The 22,636-nt window shown below is 40.7% G+C and overlaps 1 protein-coding gene across 1 annotated transcript in view; it reads left to right on the top strand.

Annotated features, from left to right (window-relative positions):
* LOC106572765 (tumor necrosis factor receptor superfamily member 5) overlaps positions 1-22,225 on the top strand; it is a 39,302-nt gene extending 17,077 nt beyond the window's left edge. The window contains exon 8 of the mRNA XM_082962234.1: positions 22,092-22,225. The gene's annotated coding sequence lies outside the window, so the exon portion shown is untranslated. The remainder of the gene's footprint in view (positions 1-22,091) is intronic.
* Positions 22,226-22,636: the final 411 nt, after the last annotated feature.

Genomic DNA, 22,636 nt, shown 5'->3' with positions numbered 1-22,636 from the left:
GACACCTTGTCAGACAGGCCACTTCCTGCATGAAATCTTCTCAGGTTTTTGCCTGCCATATGAGTTCTGTTATACTCACAGACACCATTCAAACAGTTTTAGAAACTTTAGGGTGTTTTCTATCCAAAGCCAATAATTATATGCATATTCTAGTTACTGGGCAGGAGTAGTAACCAGATTAAATCGGGTACGTTTTTTATCCAGCCGTGTCAATACTGCCCCCTACCCTCAACAGGTTAAAGTGGCTATGCATATATGAAGAACAGAGAGTAGCAGCAGTGTAAAAGAGGGGTTGGGGGGACAATGAAAATAGTCAGGTTAGCCATTTGATTACTTGTTCAGGAGTCTTATGGCTTGGTCCTAGACTTGGTGCTCCGGTACCGCTTGCCATGCTATAGCAGAGAGAACAGTCTATGACTAGGATGGCTGGAGTCTTCGACTATTTTTAGGGCCTTCCTCTGACACCGCCTGGTACAGAGGTCCTGGATGGCAGGAAGCTTGGCCCCAGTGATGTACTGGGCCATTCGCGCTACACTCTGTAGTGCCTTGCGGTTGGAGGCCGAGCAATTGCCATACCAGGCAGTGATGCAGCCAGTCAGGATGCTCTCGATGGTGCAGCTGTAGAACCTTTTGAGGATCTGAGGACCCATGCCAAATCTTTTCAGTCTCCTGAGGTTTTGAATAGGTTTTGTCGTGCCCTCTTCATGACTGTCTTGGCGTGCTTGGACCATTCTAGTTTGTTGGTGATGTGGACACCAAGGATCTTGAAGCTCTCAACCTGCTCCACTATAGCCCCGTCGATGAGAATCGAGGCATGCTCGGTCCTCTTTTTCCTGTAGTCCACAATCATCTCCTTTGTCTTGATCATGTTGAGGGACAGGTTGTTGTCCTTGCACCACACGGCCAGGTCTCTGACCTCCTCCCTATAGGCTGTCTCGTCGTTGTCGGTGATCAGGCCTACCAGTGTTGTGTCATCAGCAAATGAAATGATGATGTTGGAGTCGTGCCTGGCCATGCAGTCATTAGTGAACAGGGAGTACAGGAGGGGGCTGAGCACATACCCCTGAGGGGCCCCTGTGTTGAGGATCAGCGTGGCGGATCCTACCCTCACCGCCTCGGGGCAGCCGTCAGGAAGTCCAGGATCTAGTTGCAGAGGGAGGTGTTTAGTCCCAGGGTCCTTAGCTTATTGATGAGCTTTGAGGGCACTATGGTGTTGAACGCTGAGCTGTAGTCAATGGATAACATTCTCACATAGGTGTTCCTTTTGTCCAGGTGTGAAAGTTCAATGTGGAGGGAAATAGAGATTGCATCATCTGTGAATCTGTTGGGGTGGTATGCAAATTGGAGTGGGTCTATGGTTTCTGGGATGATGCTGTTGATGTGAGCCATGACCAGCCTTTCAAAGCACTTCATGGCTACAGACGTGAGTGCCATGGGTTGGGAGTCATTTAGGTAGGTTACCTTAGTGTTCTTGGGCACAGGCACAATGGTGGTCTGCTTAAAACATGTTGGTATTACAGACTCGGACAGGGAGAGGTTGAAAATGACAGTGAAGACACTTGCCAGTTGGTCAGTGAGCATATAAGTGGTTTAGCTCATGTCACTGTGCAGCTCTCGGCTTTCCTTCCCTTTGTAGTCTGTAATAGTTTGCAAGCCCTGCCACATCCGACAAGCGTCAGAGCCGATGTAGTACAATTTGATCTTAGTCCTGTAACGATGCTTTGCCTTTTTGATGGTTCGTCGGTTGGCATAGAACGATTTCTTATGAGCTTCCGGGTTAGAGTCCCGCTCCTTGAAAGCGGCAGCTCTAGCCTTTAGCTCAGTGTGGACGCTGCCTGTAATCAATGGCTTGTGGTTGGGGTATGTACGTTCGGTCACTGTGGGGACGACGTCATCGATGCACTTATTGATGAAGCCCATGACTGATGTGGTGTACTCCTCAATGCCATCGGAGGAATCCCGGGAAACATATTCCAGTCTGTACTAGCAAAACATTCCTGTAGCTTAGCATCTGCTTCATCTGACCACTTTTTTATTGATCTAGTCACTGGTGCCTCCTGCTTTAATTTTTGCTTGTAAGCAGGAATCAGGAGGATAGAATTATGGTCAGATTTGCCAAATGGAGAGTGAGGGAGAGCTTTGTATGCGTCTCTGTGTGTGGAGTATAGGTGGTCCAGCGTTTTCTTTCCCACTGGTTGCACATTTAACCTCTCTGGGCTAGGTGGGACGAAATCGTCCCACCTACGCAACAGCCAGTGTAATCCCGTGGCGCGATATTCAAATACCTTAGAAATGCTATTACTTCAACTTCTCAAACATATGACTATTTTACACCATTTTAAAGACAAGACTCTCGTTAATCTAACCACACTGTCCGATTTCAAAAAGGCTTTACAACGAAAGCAAAACATTAGATTATGTCAGCAGAGTACCCAGCCAGAAATAATCAGACACCCATTTTTCAAGCTAACATATAATGTCATCAGATGACACTCCTAGGACATTATGTTATACAATACATGCATGTTTTGTTCAATCAAGTTCATATTTATATCAAAAACCAGCTTTTTACATTAGCATGTGACGTTCAGAACTAGCATACTAGCAAACTTCCGGTGAATTTACTAAATTACTCACGATAAACGTTCACAAAAAACATAACAATTTTTTAAAGAATTATAGATACCGAACTCCTTTATGCAATCGCGGTGTCCGATTTTAAAATAGCTTTTCGGTGAAAGCACATTTTGCAATATTCTGAGTAGATATAGCTAGCCATGATGGCTAGCTATTTAGACACCCACCAAGTTTGATCCCTCTCCAAACTCAAAAATTGGATTACCTTTGCTGTTCTTCGTCAGAATGCACTCACAGGACTTCTACTTCAATAACAAATGTTGGTTTGGTTCAAAATAATCCATAGTTATATCCAAATAGCGGCGTTTGTTCGTGCGTTCAAGACACTATCCAAGGGTAACGAAGGGTGACGCGCTCGGTGCGTTTCGTGACAAAAGATTTCAAAATATTCCATTACCGTACTTCGAAGCATGTCAAATGCTGTTTAAAATCAATTTTTATGCTATTTTTCTCGTAAAATAGCGATAATATTCCGACCGGGAGTCATTGTTTTCGTTCAAAGACTGAAAGAAGTAAAATGGACTCTTCACGGGCAAGCGCGCGCCAGCCTCATTGTTCTCAGATCGACCACTTACAAAATGCGCTAGTGTTTTTCAGCCAGAGTGTCACGTCCTGACCAGCAGATGGAGCTGGTGTAGTAGTTTGGGGGTCAGGACGTGGCAGTCTGGTGTGTGTCTTGTGACTCCTGATCAGGAACAGCTGGGAATCGTTGTTCCTGATTGGGAGTCACATATGTAGGAGTTGTTTGTCACTGGGGTTTGTGGGTAATTGTTTCTGTTTAGTTTGTACCTAACAGGACTGTTTGCTGTCGGTTTTGTTCATTTTGTAGTGTTCTCTTGTTTTTTTGGAATTAAAATTCTAATGATGATCACATCCTCTGCTGCACCTTGGTTCCCTCTTCCAGACAGCCGTTACACAGAGAGAGAGTCATCATTCAAAGTTCTGCCGCCTTCTGAGAGCCTATGGGAGCACTAGAAAAGGATCTCACGTTACCGCAGAGATCCTTTGTTTTGGATAGAGATGATCAAGAAGGCCAAGAAATGGTCAGAGAGGGCGCTTCCTGTTTGGAATCTTCTCAGGTTTTGGCCTGCCAAATGAGTTCTGTTATACTCACAGACACCATTCAAACAGTTTTAGAAACTTTGGAGTGTTTTCTATCCAAAGCTAATAATTATATGCGAATTCTAGTTTCTGGGCAGGAGTAATAACCAGATTAAATCGGGTGCGTTTTTATCCGGCCGTGAAAATACTGCCACCTAGCCATAAGAGGTTAATCTCACTCAAAAAACTCCCGTGGTTTATTTTTCCAATTGTCATGTTTTGTTTATAAATGTCTGTGCAAGAGTGAAGGTTTCCCGCGAGAGAGTAACGGTTAATGTGATTGGAAGTTCATTATTTGACTAGGCTACCTGTATTTGACATTGTGTTGTTATTTTGCTGAACACTAGATGGTTTAATTTTATTTTTGGCAGTGAAACGAGGCTACTCGGGCGAGAAAAAAACCTCAGCCAAATGTATGGAAAACATTTGGAAAATATTAATGTCCTGTTTGAAAATGTGAATAAAAAAATGACGGCATTGCGCGTACATACCCCTGGGGGTACGCGTACCCCAGTTTGGGAATACCTGCTCTAGAGGGTATCCCATAGGCTACAGAAATATTGAGTTAGACTGGTACTTTATAAATCAACTGGTTTTACTCAAAAAGTGTTTAACAGTTTTTAGTTTGTAAAAAAATATTTTGCTGTGTGACTTCAACATCACCTAATCACCAATACATCTGTCAACAGAAATAAGACAATGGAAATATGAGACTATTGTAAATCTCTGTGTTACATATTAAAGGAACGTAATGGGTGTACATTTTGTTAGTGATGAACTGGATAAAACAAAGCACTGTTGCCTGTGTTTATTATCCTTACCTCTCCCTAAACAGCATAATGTAGCGCACTTCGCTTTATAACAGGTGACAGTTTTAATACTCATCTATTTACAATGTGTTAATGAGCCTATAAAATTGGACATTGGTACTTTTTCGCTTAGACATTAAACTATTTATCTTAGTTGGAAGTGTGTAGTAGACCAATGCCTTATCTATCATAGTTCATGAAGGTGAAAATATGAAGAGGAAGTGTAGAGTATAAACAAAGTTACCACATGATAATGATCACAAGTTCCATTCTCCTCCTCCAGCATTCTCACGAGTCCCTCATACCTTCACTTAAACAAGAGAACTGAAAGTAAAGGCAGTTCACAGATTGTTTTTTTAACCTTTTATTTAACTAGGCAAGTCAGTTAAGAACAAATTCTTATTTACACCGGCCAAACCCAGATGACGCTGGGCCAATTGTGCGCCACGCTACGGGACTCCTAATCACGGCCGATTGTGATACAGCCTGGATTCGAACCAGGGTCTGTAGTGACATTAGACAGCTTAGACCGCTGCACCCCTCGGAGCCCCAGAAAGCTACATCCACTGTGTATTTGAAAGGACTTTAGGTGTGCTCGATCTAGGCACAATGGAAACAAAAGAAGTGACCCAAAAGTGTAAACTCTGCCTGCCAGTTAAGCTAAATCATGAGCACCTGAAGTATTTAAATCATTTGAAATATTTGATCCAGGTCTGATTCACATAGAAAGCTATATAGCCTAATCTACACACTCAAAGCATGTTCATACCTTCCTAGACAATACCTTTAGCTGGGACAACCGGTTCCTCACTATCTTCCTGGACATGGCCTGTGGCTTTGCCAACCTGTCCTTCACTACCGTCCTGGACATTGCCTGTAGCTGGACCAAGCTGTCCTTCACTACCTTCCTGGACATGGCCTGTAGCTGGGCCAAGCTGTCCTTCACTACCTTCCTGGACATGGTGCCTGTAGCTTGGACGCAACCTGTCCTTCACTACCTTCCTGGACATGGCCTATAGCTGGTCCAACTGGTTCCTCAGCTGTTGTCTCAACTCATCCTGCTGGCCTTTAGCAGTGGTCAGCTCTCCTTCCTTTATGGACAGAGTTCTTCACAAGGAACTCACTGTACCTGCAGAGTACAGTATTGATTGGGATAACATACAATAAGAGTTTCACCTTTTATTGACATGATTGTTCACACCTATCCAAACCTTTCATATCTCAGGAGGTGAGTGCTAAGAGTTGATTTGGGATTGTGGGCTCATCCTCCCACAGTTTAGGCTCTAAAGCTGTGTTTGACGCTGTATCTCCATGCGTACATACTAGAAGATTCATAATGCTGCCTAGCACCATGCAAGATTAGATTAGTTTTAGGTCAAATTTCAGAAGATAACATTACATGCAGCCTATATAACAATTTCAAATGTTAACAAATGATTAATTCCTAACTCTGACCTAACTAAAGGTTATCCTCATGCTGTATGGCTTGGTGTCTGTCTCAGATTGAGTTGCTTCTCTGTCCAACAGGGCTAGGAACCCTCCATGTTCAGGACCCCACCCAGAGCTGGCATCTCTCAGCCTGTGGAGCTCCTCTTCTAGCCTGGCTGTATCCTGCTGTATGCTGGCTCTTTTCCTGCACCTCCTTCTCCACCTCCCTCCGATTCCTGACCTCCTCTGACAGACACACTATCAACTCCACGTTTAATATAAAGAAACACAGAAAAGTCTGTGAGATGTCGAAGGTTACTTCAGCACCACATTTTCACTATTTTTTATATACATTTGTCTTTTCATTAGTTTTATTTTAGTTTGACAGGTTTTATATTTAATTCTAGATGTGTGTTGTGCTCTGCTGGTTCTGGTATCAGTTTAAGTTTGAACAGTCTAATTCTAGATCTCTGTTGGTTCTGGTATCAGTTTTAGTTTGAACAGTCTAATTCTAGATCTCTGTTGGTTCTGGTATCAGTTTTAGTTTGAACAGTCTAATTCTAGATCTCTGTTGGTTCTGGTATCAGTTTTAGTTTCAACAGTCTAATTCTAGATCTCTGTTGTTTCTGGTATCAGTTTTAGTTTCAACAGTCTAATTCTAGATCTCTGTTGTTTCTGGTATCAGTTTTAGTTTCAACAGTGTAATTCTAGAACTCTGTTGGTTCTGGTATCAGTTTTAGTTTCAACAGTCTAATTCTAGAACTCTGTTGTTTCTGGTATCAGTTTTAGTTTCAACAGTCTAATTCTAGATCTCTGTTGGTTCTGGTATCAGTTTTAGTTTCAACAGTCTAATTCTAGATCTCTGTTGTTTCTGGTATCAGTTTTAGTTTCAACAGTCTAATTCTAGAACTAAGTTGGTTCTGGTATCAGTTTTAGTTTCAACAGTCTAATTCTAGATCTCTGCTGGTTCTGGTATCAGTTTTAGTTTCAACAGTCTAATTCTAGATCTCTGTTGTTTCTGGTATCAGTTTTAGTTTCAACAGTCTAATTCTAGATCTCTGTTGGTTCTGGTATCAGTTTTAGTTTCAACAGTCTAATTCTAGATCTCTGTTGTTTCTGGTATCAGTTTTAGTTTCAACAGTCTAATTCTAGATCTCTGTTGGTTCTGGTATCAGTTTTAGTTTCAACAGTCTAATTCTAGATCTCTGTTGTTTCTGGTATCAGTTTTAGTTTGAACAGTCTAATTCTAGATCTCTGTTGGTTCTGGTATCAGTTTTAGTTTGAACAGTCTAATTCTAGATCTCTGTTGGTTCTGGTATCAGTTTTAGTTTCAACAGTCTAATTCTAGATCTCTGTTGTTTCTGGTATCAGTTTTAGTTTCAACAGTCTAATTCTAGATCTCTGTTGTTTCTGGTATCAGTTTTAGTTTCAACAGTGTAATTCTAGAACTCTGTTGGTTCTGGTATCAGTTTTAGTTTCAACAGTCTAATTCTAGATCTCTGTTGTTTCTGGTATCAGTTTTAGTTTCAACAGTCTAATTCTAGATCTCTGTTGGTTCTGGTATCAGTTTTAGTTTCAACAGTCTAATTCTAGATCTCTGTTGTTTCTGGTATCAGTTTTAGTTTCAACAGTCTAATTCTAGATCTCTGTTGGTTCTGGTATCAGTTTTAGTTTCAACAGTCTAATTCTAGATCTCTGTTGGTTCTGGTATCAGTTTTAGTTTCAACAGTCTAATTCTAGATCTCTGTTGGTTCTGGTATCAGTTTTAGTTTCAACAGTCTAATTCTAGATCTCTGTTGTTTCTGGTATCAGTTTTAGTTTCAACAGTCTAATTCTAGATCTCTGTTGTTTCTGGTATCAGTTTTAGTTTCAACAGTCTAATTCTAGATCTCTGTTGTTTCTGGTATCAGTTTTAGTTTCAACAGTCTAATTCTAGATCTCTGTTGTTTCTGGTATCAGTTTTAGTTTCAACAGTCTAATTCTAGATCTCTGTTGGTTCTGGTATCAGTTTTAGTTTCAACAGTCTAATTCTAGATCTCTGTTGGTTCTGGTATCAGTTTTAGTTTCAACAGTCTAATTCTAGATCTCTGTTGTTTCTGGTATCAGTTTTAGTTTCAACAGTCTAATTCTAGATCTCTGTTGTTTCTGGTATCAGTTTTAGTTTCAACAGTCTAATTCTAGATCTCTGTTGTTTCTGGTATCAGTTTTAGTTTCAACAGTCTAATTCTAGATCTCTGTTGTTTCTGGTATCAGTTTTAGTTTCAACAGTCTAATTCTAGATCTCTGTTGTTTCTGGTATCAGTTTTAGTTTCAACAGTCTAATTCTAGATCTCTGTTGTTTCTGGTATCAGTTTTAGTTTCAACAGTCTAATTCTAGATCTCTGTTGTTTCTGGTATCAGTTTTAGTTTCAACAGTCTAATTCTAGATCTCTGTTGTTTCTGGTATCAGTTTTAGTTTCAACAGTCTAATTCTAGATCTCTGTTGTTTCTGGTATCAGTTTTAGTTTCAACAGTCTAATTCTAGATCTCTGTTGTTTCTGGTATCAGTTTTAGTTTCAACAGTCTAATTCTAGATCTCTGTTGGTTCTGGTATCAGTTTTAGTTTCAACAGTCTAATTCTAGATCTCTGTTGTTTCTGGTATCAGTTTTAGTTTCAACAGTCTAATTCTAGATCTCTGTTGGTTCTGGTATCAGTTTTAGTTTCAACAGTCTAATTCTAGATCTCTGTTGTTTCTGGTATCAGTTTTAGTTTCAACAGTCTAATTCTAGATCTCTGTTGGTTCTGGTATCAGTTTTAGTTTCAACAGTCTAATTCTAGATCTCTGTTGGTTCTGGTATCAGTTTTAGTTTCAACAGTCTAATTCTAGATCTCTGTTGGTTCTGGTATCAGTTTTAGTTTCAACAGTCTAATTCTAGATCTCTGTTGTTTCTGGTATCAGTTTTAGTTTCAACAGTCTAATTCTAGATCTCTGTTGTTTCTGGTATCAGTTTTAGTTTCAACAGTCTAATTCTAGATCTCTGTTGTTTCTGGTATCAGTTTTAGTTTCAACAGTCTAATTCTAGATCTCTGTTGTTTCTGGTATCAGTTTTAGTTTCAACAGTCTAATTCTAGATCTCTGTTGGTTCTGGTATCAGTTTTAGTTTCAACAGTCTAATTCTAGATCTCTGTTGGTTCTGGTATCAGTTTTAGTTTCAACAGTCTAATTCTAGATCTCTGTTGTTTCTGGTATCAGTTTTAGTTTCAACAGTCTAATTCTAGATCTCTGTTGTTTCTGGTATCAGTTTTAGTTTCAACAGTCTAATTCTAGATCTCTGTTGGTTCTGGTATCAGTTTTAGTTTCAACAGTCTAATTCTAGATCTCTGTTGTTTCTGGTATCAGTTTTAGTTTCAACAGTCTAATTCTAGATCTCTGTTGGTTCTGGTATCAGTTTTAGTTTCAACAGTCTAATTCTAGATCTCTGTTGTTTCTGGTATCAGTTTTAGTTTCAACAGTCTAATTCTAGATCTCTGTTGTTTCTGGTATCAGTTTTAGTTTCAACAGTCTAATTCTAGATCTCTGTTGTTTCTGGTATCAGTTTTAGTTTCAACAGTCTAATTCCCAGTCTAATTCTAGATCTCTGTTGTTTCTGGTATCAGTTTTAGTTTCAACAGTCTAATTCTAGATCTCTGTTGGTTCTGGTATCAGTTTTAGTTTCAACAGTCTAATTCTAGATCTCTGTTGTTTCTGGTATCAGTCTTGTGACCTGAAGTTTCAAGGTTTTACCTTCTTTTTTGTTTCTTTTTAATTTTGTTTTAGTTGAAATGTTAGTCAACCTTTACGGTTCAAATGCAGAGGGATAGATGACACTGTTAAAGTTATAGTACTTTTATACTGTAGTTAGTGTCAGGGAAAGAGGGATAGAAGACACTGTTATAGTTAGATCACTTTTATACTGTAGTTAGGGTCAGGGAAAGAGGGATAGAAGACACTGTTATAGTTAGATCACTTTTATACTGTAGTTAGGGTCAGAGATAGAGGGATAGATGACACTGTTAAAGTTATAGCACTGCTGTAGTAATCAGTATATGTCTATATACCCATTAAACCAAAGGTCACACGTTGTTGTTCAGTACATGAGCTACAATACTCTCACAGAACTCTGAAATATACAGTACAGAGAAGTTCCTACTTCCTACCTGACCTCTGACCACATCCTCATAATGAGAAATGGTCAGTTCTGTCAGCTCCTACTGAAGCACACAGATCTCTTGGTCTTTCTTCACCTCTTCAAACTGACAGATTAGTGATTTCCTCACCTAACATCAGTATGTTCTGCTCCTTTAAAAAGAGGAGTTACAATACTACAACTACAGTCAATACCAACCTCCAATATGGTGCCCACCCCACTGAGCCAACCATAGTGCTAACAACCATCAGATCCTTCTACATCTACTAGGGGCCATTTAAAGTGGGGTCTAAGCAGGCTAAACCTGCCATTTCCTTTTGTGGAGCCGTTCACCTGCAGGCTTCAGTTACATGCAAGAAACATTCAATAACTTTCACTTTATTCATATATAGTTTTTTCTTTATACTGAAGCTGTTTGACCTTCATTCTCTCTGACTGTTGACTTGTCATTTCGGACTGTAAAACAAAGCATTATTTATTATCAACTAAGAGTGATTAAATAAACCACCATCAGGAAATGTTTACTAAGCGTATTTTTGGATGTTAAGAAAGTTCATGTAGCATATTATTGTAGAAAGCAGTGATATAAGTCGCCTATCTTAATAATAATTTAGATGTTAGACACCAGAACTTGTTTACATTTTACCAAGATCAAATATCTCTATGGTTATTACATAGAAGGTTTTAACATTCCATCTCAAAGAATAGTTTTTCTATGAGACTGCCATCATAGAGATGAAACACGTTCTATCTCTATGGCTGCTGATGTCATAGAGTGGTTGTTACATAGAAATACAATTCATTGCCAGGATTAGAGGTTCCAAGCCAATTATATTCATTCTATTTATATGGTTGTTAGCCTACCGCAGAGATCCTATTAAATTATGTCAATCTAAACAATGGCATTTGAGGGACACAATCAGAATGAATGAGAATGAGCATGCTTTGCATCATTCTAAGAACAGCCCTTAACCGTGTATGCCTTACTGCTTCGTTAATGTTTGTATTTCGTTTAAAAAAATTATTTTTATTAGAGTTACAAGTAGTAAAAACAGTGGGGATTACAAAAACAAAATCATCAAATTAAATTGCAGGCTAAATGTTCTTTAAAAACAAGAAAACATACATGTAATATGGATTTAAAATGGTGCTAATATCCACTCAGAATAAACATTATGCCTTTTGATGACCTTTATGGGTATTTACATCCATTATTAGTTTAGTGTATTCGGTTATCTTACAGACACGACACATTGTGACATGGTACTTGAAGAGTAAACGGAGGTTAATAAATTGGTACACTGTTTAGATTGAGCACATCTAAGTGAAATCTATACTTTGTCATGACATTATAAACGGATGGATGTGAAACCAAACCATCTATTGGCTGATTTGGCGGTCTGGGGGTGTAGGTCATTGATTTGAAAGCGTTATGAAATGTGACAGCGTGCAATCCTGTATCTCCAGTGACAATAATTCTATAGCCTAGCTATGATACGTTCATTCACGATGTCCAGATTTTCACAGGCGGACCATTTACAAGTTAAATCATGGGGGGAAATGTACTTTACCAATTGATAGAACATAGGCTTTCACCAAATTGATTTGTATTTCTGGGCTGGATTATCAATTAAAACGGTATAGTGGATTATCATTAATTTGCCTCCCACCTTTCGCAAACGTTATTTGGAAAGTCAACGTGAAAGTAAAATAGTTCAACTGCGAACCAAGACGGGGTAAGATTCAGATTATGTGTGTATATGTATAAATAGCCTACTTAACATGTACCGTGAAGTAACTGAAAAAGAATGACATATTTTAATCGTGATTAATGGCTGTATTTGTAATTTTACGACAAGACTGATCTCTTCCTTGTGTTTTCAATGTCTGTTCTGCTTATGGTGTGACTCAACTGGTTTTTGATTTGAAAGTGTGGTGCTAAACTCAATCGAATTGTCCCTGTCCTTGAAAAATGAAAAGTTTTGGCCTTCTCATTTTTAAAGAAATATAATTACAATTTTTCTTATTTGCAACAACAAAAAAACGGACAAAATAATATAGTGAACGTCAGAAGCCCTGACTTGGCCTGGCTGTACACTCAAAAAAAAAAAAAAGATTGCTGGAGTATCCTTTAGAGGTTCTTCAAATTGAAACTGTGGAGAACCTCTATAAATTCTTCGAAGAACCCCTTTTAATCCGTCCTCGGATAACCTTTTGGGGTACATTTTTGAACAATCCCCTCCAATATTATTAATAATAATACGCATAATAATAACAACAATAACACAATATTTTAGTTGTCAGTGTTTATTATGAATTTAGTGGCAAAGCAGAATAAAAAAATTAAAAGATGAGGAAAATTCCCAGCCGAGCCCCAAGTCCAATGGATTTGTCCTCTGTCGTGTTGATGTTCTCTGTATCCACAGCCAGAATGGTGGTGATCGAACAGGTTTCCTGTTGTATTATTCATCAGAGGTGTAGGGAGGGTGAAGTGTGTAAATCCCCAAAATTGCAATTATACAGATGATAAAAAAAAAACATGCACATGGCAGTATTCATACCTTGGTTTTTGTGGTAAATGTGAATGAAAAAAACCTGTTCACTTTTGATTATGGTTTTTATACAAATACCTTGTCCATAATGTAGAGGCCTCTGGGATTATCATTGAAGAGGTAAGGGAGGCTGCTGTGACTGAGAAACCAAAATTAACTGTAGATGATACATGTGATCTGCACAACATACCAATAGTACATACCTTGGTGTACCTCCTGGTTAGTATACCTGCTGACTCAGACACACACACAAGTGAGAGGTATAGTCATCTGCACCCAATACAGCTATAGCCTTCAACATGTTCTTACCTCTTTGTTGATTTGATATCCATAATTTTAAAAGGGAGAAAGTGTTAAACAACACCGCCATTTCTACAAATGTGAAAAGATAGAGGGTATGATCATCAAACAATATCAATTTAGATCCTACAAGGGAGAAACCTTACCTTATATTGAGGAAATCTTTACATTTTTAGTTAAGTGCCTGCACCTGCTGTCATCTCAAATTCAAATCCAAATGTTTCAGTTGGGCAGTTCCTGCAAGAACCCCCACCAACTAAGGAGGTTCCTTCGACTGACCCCACCTCCTTTGGGGTTCTTGGAAGAACATTTTGGAGGCATTTTTCAGAGCCAAGAACCCTGAGGAACTTTTAGGATCTTAGAAGAACGCTTGTTGGAATGCTAATTTTTGGAGTGTAGGCGTTCATCGTTATTTTGGCCTGCTGCCAGGTGTAGGACATTGCTCCATGCATGGGCAAATTGGACGTCTGACAATTCTGGCAAATGGCAGAAAGGCCAAACCTTTTTTATTGGGGTGGGTTGGTGAAAAATTAAAAACATTTAATAATGTTTTATTTCTACAAAAAACATGCCGGGTGGATCATGGGCCTGTTTTCGATGACTTTTGTACAATTTCTCTGTTATTGAGCACTTGGCTGACCAGTAGGCAAGGCCGCCCCACCCTCCCAAAATGGTCCAGCCCGGTTTTCTGATTAGCTGAGCTGAAGTGGCACACATTCAAAGTCAAACGGGTAACAAAAAGAGTGATACATACAGTACGTGGCAAAAGTACACACCTACTTATTCCAGGGTTGTTCTTTATTTTTACTATTTTCTACATTGTAAATAACAGTGAAGATATCACAACTATGAAATAACACATGTGGAATCATGTAGTAACCAAAAAAGTGTTAACCTGTTAGGACTAGGGGCTAAGATTCCTTACAGGAAGTGGCCTGTCTGACAAGTTCTTGTTCTTCTTGACTCTCTTTATTGAAAACTGAGGATCTTTGCTGTAACGTGACACTTCCTACGGCTCCCATAGGCTCTCAGAGCCCGGGAAAAAGCTGAATGATGTAATTCCAGCCCCTGGCTGAAGTGGTCTATCAGAGGACAATGAGACTGAGGCGCGTGCACGAGGCGACCCCATGTTTTTATTTTCTCTCTGTTTGTACTAAAACACAGATTCCCGGTCGGAATATTATCGCTTTTTTACGAGAAAAATGGCATAAAAATTGATTTTAAACAGCGGTTGACATGCTTCGAAGTACGGTAATGGAATATTTAGATTTTTTTTGTCACGAAACGCATCGGGGGCGTCACCCTTCTTTACCCTTTCAGATAGTGTCTTGAACGCACGAACAAAAAGCCGCTATTTGGATATAACTATGGATTATTTTGAACCAAACCAACATTTGTTATTGAAGTAGAAGTCCTGGGAGTGCATTCTGACGAAGAACAGCAAAGGTAATAACATTTTTCTTATAGTAAATCTGACTTTGGTTAGGGCTAAACTTGGTGGGTGTCTAAATAGCTAGCCCTGTGATGCCGGGCTATCTACTTAGAATATTGCAAAATGTGCTTTCACCGAAAAGCTATTTTAAAATTGGACATAGCGAGTGCATAGAGGAGTTCTGTATCTATAATTCTTAAAATAATTGTTATGTTTTTTGTGAACGTTTATCGTGAGTAATTTAGTAAATTCACCGGAAGTTTGCGGTGGGTATGCTAGTTCTGAACGTCACATGCTAATTTAAAAAGCTGGTTTTTGATATAAATATGAACTTGATTGAACAAAACATGCATGTATTGTATAACATAATGTCCTAAGAATGTCATCTGATGAAGATCATCAAAGGTTAGTGCTGCATTTAGCTGTGGTTTGGGTTTATGTGACATTATATGCTAGTTTGAAAAATGGCTGTCTGATTATTTCTGGCTGGGTACTCTGCTGACATAATCTAATGTTTTGTTTTCGTTGTAAAGCCTTTTTGAAATCGGACAGTGTGGTTAGATTAACGAGAGTCTTGTCTTTAAAATGGTGTAAAATAGTCATATGTTTGAGAAATTGAAGTAATAGCATTTCTAAGGTTTTTGAATAACGCGCCACGGGATTCCACTGGCTGTTACGTAGGTGGGACGAAATCGTCCCACTGGCCCTAGAGAAGTTAAACAAATCAAAATATATTTCATAATTGAGGTTCTTCAAAGTTGCCACCCATTGTCTTGATGACAGCTTTGCACATTCTTGGAATTCTCTCAACCAGCTCCATGAGGTAGTCACAAATGCTTTTAAATGAACAGGAGTGCCTTTTTAAAAGTTAATTTGTGGAATTTCTTTCTTTCTTAATGCGTTTGAGCCAATCAGTTGTGTTGTGACAAGGTAGGGGTGGTATACAGAAGAAAGCCCTATTTGGTAAAAGACTAAGTCCATATTATGTCAAGAAAATCTCAAATAAGCAAAGAGAAACGACAGTCCATCATTACTTTAAGACATGAAGGTCAGTCAATCCAGAATATTTCAAGAACTTTGAAAGTTTCTTCAAGTGCAGTCTTATTCAAAACCATCAAGCACTATGATGAAGCTGGCTCTCATGAGGACCGCCACAGGAAAGGAAGACCCAGGGTTACCTCTGCTGCAGAGGAGAATTTAGAGTTACCAACCTCAGAAATTGCAGCCCAAATAAATGCTTCACTGAGTTCAAATAACAGACACATCTCAACATCAACTGTTCAGAGGAGACTACGTGAATCAGGCCTTCATGGTCGAATTGCTGCAAAGAAACCACTACTTAAGGACACCAATAATAAGAAGAGACTTGCCTGGGCCAAGAAACATGAGCAATGGACATTAGACCGGTGGAAATCTGTCCTTTGGTTTGATGAGTCCAAACTTGCGATTTTTGGTTCCAACCGCCGTGTCTTTGTGAGATGCATAGAAGGTGAACGGACAATCTCTGCATGTGTGGTTCCCACCGTAATGCTTGGAGGTGGTGGTGTAATGGTGTGGGGGTGCTTTGCTGGTGACACTGTCTGTGCTCACTTCAGGAGCTCGGGGCATGCCCGCCCCAGCATGTAGTCTACGTGTGTGCTGCTACTGCCCCTTGCTTTTGCTACTGTCATGGAGTTCGCAAAATATTTTCATACATTTTCATAAAGAAACTGATAAAAAACACAGGTACTAAATCAATCATCACTCTCCTTCTTGGTCAAGAGAGGGAGTGCGGTGATGTAGTGTCCACTGGTATGTTTAAGGCTTGCATGCCACCTGCTGGTATGGTGCTAAACTGTTAAGTTACAGACCGGATGCCATAGTTCTAGTTGCAGGATATGGACGTTGTTACAGGCTGGCTACATGAAACATCCACAACTAAAGCATCCAATGATCCTTTATCTGAAAATAAATCTGAAAAGACACTTATTCCAAAAGTATGATGGTGTACTTGCTACGTGCACATGCTAAAAGAAAGAATCGAGGTGGGTAGATAACTAAGTGTGCCATTGTAGCAAAGTATTTATAAACTAAAAATCAGATCTCTTAAACGTTTCATTCATATTCGTTCTATTATCTATACAATAGGCCATAATTGATTTTGGCCCAATAGGCCTGGCATATTCCCACTTTCAAGGAGCTTTCCATCTTGATTGTGTTATTTTGCATAAAACCTTTAGGCCAACTTATAGAAATGTTTTGAAAAATAACTCTGCATCTCTGCCCAGCCTGACAAGAGTGACCAAAAGGGTGTTTAGCATATTCTCCGCTGCTGGCCGACTCTACAGGCACCATGGCATGAGTCTGCATCAGTCTGGAGGCAGAGGTTCCCTTCTTACTCTGACGTCCAAAACTACAAGCCACTTATTGACCTAGTCAATTGTGAGGCATCATCAGGGAGGTACTTTGTTCAGTGTTAAAGATGTCATTGAAACACTACAACTGGACATTAGTAAATGTATTGGTAATGCTACTGATGGAGCTGCAAACTGACAAGACCAGTACAATGGTTTCTCTGCCTTGCTATCCTCACACTCTCCCAAGCAAGTACATGTGCTGTTACACACATCCTGACTCTTGTGATGGCAGACACAGTAGGAGTAGTTACACACATCCTGACTCTTGTGATTGCAGACACAGTAGGAGTAGTTACACACGTCCTGACTCTTGTGATGGCAGACACAGTAGGAGTAGTTACACACGTCCTGACTCTTGTGATGGCAGACACAGTAGGAGTAGTTACACACGTCCTGACTCTTGTGATGGCAGACACAGTAGGAGTAGTTACACACGTCCTGACTCTTGTGATGGCAGACACAGTAGGAGTAGTTACACACGTCCTGACTCTTGTGATGGCAGACACAGTAGGAGTAGTTACACACGTCCTGACTCTTGTGATGGCAGACACAGTAGGAGTAGTTACACACGTCCTGACTCTTGTGATGGCAGACACAGTAGGAGTAGTTACACACGTCCTGACTCTTGTGATGGCAGACACAGTAGGGGGGGGGGAGGGTAGTTACACACGTCCTGACTCTTGTGATGGCAGACACAGTAGGAGTAGTTACACACGTCCTGACTCTTGTGATGGCAGACACAGTAGGAGTAGTTACACACGTCCTGACTCTTGTGATGGCAGACACAGTAGGAGTAGTTACACACGTCCTGACTCTTGTGATGGCAGACACAATAGGAGTAGTTACACACGTCCTGACTCTTGTGATGGCAGACACAGTAGGAGTAGTTACACACGTCCTGACTCTTGTGATGGCAGACACAGTAGGAGTAGTTACACACGTCCTGACTCTTGTGATGGCAGACACAGTAGGAGTAGTTACACACGTCCTGACTCTTGTGATGGCAGACACAGTAGGAGTAGTTACACACGTCCTGACTCTTGTGATGGCAGACACAGTAGGAGTAGTTACACACATCCTGACTCTTGTGATGACAGACACAATAGGAGTAGTTACACATGTCCTGACTCTTGTGATGGCAGACACAGTAGGAGTAGTTACACACGTCCTGACTCTTGTGATGGCAGACACAATAGGAGTAGATATGGCTGTCTCTTGTGCTAGCTAGAATAACCTGGCAGTGTTAATTCCAGAGTCCTACCAAAGAATCAATGTGTGGGGAAAAAAGAGCCTGGACACTCCCACAGACGTGGGGGGTGGCTCGGTCTCCTATAGGAGAAACACGCTGGTGGGTCAAGGATGTTGCTCTGAAGAAGGTCTTTGTATTCTTTGGCGACCCACAAAATGCTCTGTTTGTGGATGTAATTCTCAGCTTGACGGCGATTGAAGAGATGGCAGGTAAAAGGCCAACTGTACGTGGCAAGTCCAGAGCATTAACAGAGGCTCTGCTCAAGGTACAACACAATCTTCACTGCCCAAACAGGTCTGTCTATATTTGAGAAAATGTCCCCTCTCTCCAAGTACCTACAAACCAGTGGCATGGACATCCAGACAGCGGGATGGTATTGGGAACACGAGGCTCTGCAAAATAATGTGAGGGACTTGCTGTGGAGAGGGCTGCAAACAGCTTCATGCAGTGGTCCAATGACAAGCTGCAAGAACAGGATGAAGACAACGAACTGGAAGTGCAAGCTGAGATGCCTCAGAAGAGAAGAAAGAAAAGGAAGACCATGCCATGATACCATGATAGGGATGCAGAGAGGGTCTACAAGACTAAGGTGCACTCTGTCATCATGGATGCAGTCACTGAGAGCATCTGTCAGCTCTTGCTGACACAAGGCACATTGTACACAGACCTTACTCATCTGGACTCCAGCAGGTTCTCAGAGATACAATATAATGGATTGCCCCAGACATCACTTGCGAAACTAAGCGAACTCTTGCTTGAGTTTGACAGCCGAGCAGCTGTCAGCACTTTGCAGTGTGAGTTGACTAGTCTTGCCGGTCAATGGGAGAGACTGAAAATATCAGCAGTGGAGAAGTACACAACCAGGACTGAGTGAGAATCCTGCAGAAGGACATGATGAAGAATAAATGGAGATAATGAATACAAGTTGTTCAGCATGTAAGAACTGTGTATGTTGTTATCAACGTTTACGGTGGTACATCTTGTTGACAGAGGCTTACCATGTTATAGGCCTGGGGTACAAGTTCCTATTCACCCTTTCTGTCACCCAGGTAGCCTGTGAGAGGAGCTTCTCAACTCTCAAATTCACAAAACATCGACTCAGGAGCATTCTATCATACGATCACTTGGAAGCATTATGCTGATGGAAACTTAAAAGGAAATCCTTATGGTCCTGGATACAGATGATGTCATTGACAGGGTGACAGAAGAACTGCTGTGACACCTGCTGACAAAAGGGTAGGGAGGGCAGAGTGACAGCAGAGGAGAACAAGAAGAAACATAGACAGACAGACTGACAGACTGACAACAAAGTTACAGACAGAGTTACAGACAGAGTGACAGATCAGAACAAGGAGAATCACAGACAGAGGGACAGTGACAGCAGAGAAGCAGAGACAGACAGCACAACAGGGATAAAACAGACTCAGAGGCCCAGTTATAGTGGTGAGTTGTATCTCCAGACTCCAGTGGTGTTTTAACATGTATTTGTTTTAAACATGAGCTGGTTAAAAAGAGCTGGTTAAAAAAGGAGGAAGACCATGTTTCTTCACTCACTGGTACAGTAAAGGTTGGGAATCTCTGTACTATAGTGTACTACTGATGTTATACACCGCAGGTTAGGAGAGTTAGGTTAAGGTTAGGAAAGGGGTTAGGGTTAGCGGAAATGCTCTCCTAACCTACTACAAAAATCACTTCCGGTCGTAGCTGTATCAAGTGTCAAAGAGGGCAACATTCTCTAATAACTACATGCCTAATTCTGTTTCATACTTCTCAAAGTTGATTACAAGCTAATTCATTTTTTCTTCAGTGATTCAATTCAGTAAGATATCATCATTTACAAATTTAAAAGATTAGATTTACATTTACTGAAACACATGAATTCAACAGGTCAGTTCATCTCGATACTTCAAAACTCCTAAGAACTTCACAAATCCAGTACGTGGGTCTTCCAGTGAGTTGGAGAGGAATGAGGAACCATGGCACAGTTTGAAAGCTTGATATGGACTGTGAGTGAAACATTTCTGATTTGCTTGGCATGTTTAAAAAACAATTATCAATTTAAATATTTCCCCTATGAAATATAAATCAGAGTTATTATTAGCCTACTAGTTCTGTCTTTAATGAAACCTTTTAGAAAAAACGTGGTGGAGAGATGTACATTTTGACTAGGTCTGCGTTTCCCAAACTCGGTCCTGGGGACCCTAAGGGGTGCACATGTAGTTTTTTGCCCTAGCACTAAACAGCTGATTCAGATTATGAACTCATCAAGCTTTGATTATTTGAGTCAGCTATGAAGTGCTAGGGCGACAATCAAAACTTTCACCCCTTGGGATCCCCAAGACCGAGTTAGGGAATTGCTGACCTAGATTATCTTGGGTTTGGTGTCACACCTTTAAAGACAAAATAAAAACACACCAGGGGGTGCCACCACACTCACAAAATACTGTTTAAAATGGTCCCACATAATTACTATAATTTTATTTGAAATGTGAATATTTGGGTTAGAATTTTGTTAACTACTTCTGTAAGTTTTATGAATACACACCATGAGTTTAGATTTTTGTGATTTGTTTTCTCACATTTTCTCTACTTCCAGATACCTATTATATTGGTGCTTGTAAGCATTGGATGCTGTATTGCATGTGGTAGAGCTGAGTACAGAATTTGGGATGAATGTTGTCCCATGTGTTCACCAGGTAAGGACACTCTCTTTACATCATATGAATCACCAGACGTTAATACATCATCAACACTAACAGAAAAACATGACATTGTGATTCTCTCTTCCCCAGGAAATCATGTACATAAGCATTGTACTGAATTTACCAGCACCAACTGTGTGCCCTGTGTTGATTCTACATTTCTTGATGAGCCCAATGGTCTCATAAAATGCAAAGTGTGTACCAACTGTGATGCAGGTAAGAGTGGTGCTGTGTGTCTGTACTGAAACCCAGACACAAACACTGATATGTTAGTCTATGTTGTTATGCTATGATGATATGTCAGTTGTATCTGCATCAGATAGTACAGGCCATGTTTTCTCCGTAGATTTGGGTTTGATGGTAAAGCAGTCATGTAGACCTTCATCAGACACTGTCTGTGGGACACTGGAGGGGTTCTACTGTCTAGACCCAACTAAGGATGGTTGTAGAGCAGCCCAGAGACACAGCAGCTGTAAACCTGGTCAATACATCAGCCACACAGGTTGGTCTTCTGTATCACTCATAATTTTAATTGTGTTGTCATAATTCAATTTAGTCAAGTTGGTAACTTCAGTGTGAATAATCATTAACAGTTAATGTAATTGAATTAGTGGGTGAAAAAATAAATGCAATTATGTATTTATGCAGGAACAACATCTACAGATAGTGTGTGTTCTGACTGTACTGGTGATACCTATTCAAATGGATCATTTACATCCTGCCAGTCACACACCGAGTGAGTTCACATATGTTTACATACATCAAAAGTGTAAGATAAATAATACAATATACTAAAGTACAAATCTAAAACAAAACGGAAAGTTAAATGATAAAATTGTTGTCTCAGACTGTTATATTATGTGTTACAGGTGTAAATCATTAGGTCTTCAAGAACTTAGACCAGGAACTAATTTGTCCAATTCTGAATGTGGACCACAATCCTCAAAAACAGAAACTGGAATCATCATTGGTGTTGTTGTGGCGTCAGTCCTAATAGCTCCTGTAATAATAATAATAAGAATTGTAATTCTAAGGAGGATAAGAAGTCCAACAGTGACTTTTTCTCCAGTGACAGTAAATGCTGTAGAGGTATGTTGATATAATCTACATGTTGAACAGTCTCTGTTCTAAGGTTAGCTGAGCAGATGTTATTATTGTTCTACTTACTCTGGGGGATTGTTTTCTGTCTCGTTCGTGTTTGCACCTGACAGTACTGTTTGGCTGTCGGTTTTCTTGTTTTTGTATAGTGTTCTTACGGTTAATAAATTCCTGAAGATGAACACTAACTCCGCTGCACCTTGGTCTACTCTCTCTTCAGACAGCCGTTACAGAATCCTCCACCAGAAAAGGACCAAGCAGCGGAGGAAGGAGCAGCACCAGGAGAAGAGCGTTCAGGACTCGTGGACATGGGAGGAGATACTGGACGGTAAAGGACCATGGGCTCAAGCTGGGGAGTATCGCCGCCCGCAGTGGGAGATCGAGGCAGCGAGAGCGGAGAGGCGCTGGTATGAGGCAAGGGAGCTCTGCGCACTGTGTCTCCAGGGCGCTGGGAGGGTCCAGTTCGCCCAATGCCTGCGCTCCGCCCGTGCCGGGCCAAAGTGGGCATTCAGCCTGGAGTGTGGGTAAATAGCCTAAGTACCAGAACTCTAGTGGTCCCCCACAGCCCACTTTATCCTGTGCCTCCTCCTCAGTCCAGGCCTCCAGTGGGTCTCCCCATCCTGGTCCGTCCTGTGCCTCCTCCTAGGACCAGGCCTCCAGTGGGTCTCGCCAGTCCGGAGCCGCCAGAGCCCCCCGCCAGTCTGGAGCCGCCAGAGCCCCCCGCCAGTCTGGAGCCGCCAGAGCCGTCCGCCAGTCCGGAGCCGC

The sequence above is a fragment of the Salmo salar genome, chromosome 15 (assembly GCF_965601325.2).
Source record: "Salmo salar chromosome 15, fSalSal1, whole genome shotgun sequence".
NCBI classification, from domain to species: Eukaryota; Metazoa; Chordata; class Actinopteri; order Salmoniformes; family Salmonidae; genus Salmo; species Salmo salar.
Note: the sequence above shows the minus strand (reverse complement) of the source record. Positions and strands in the feature narration are given on the sequence as shown.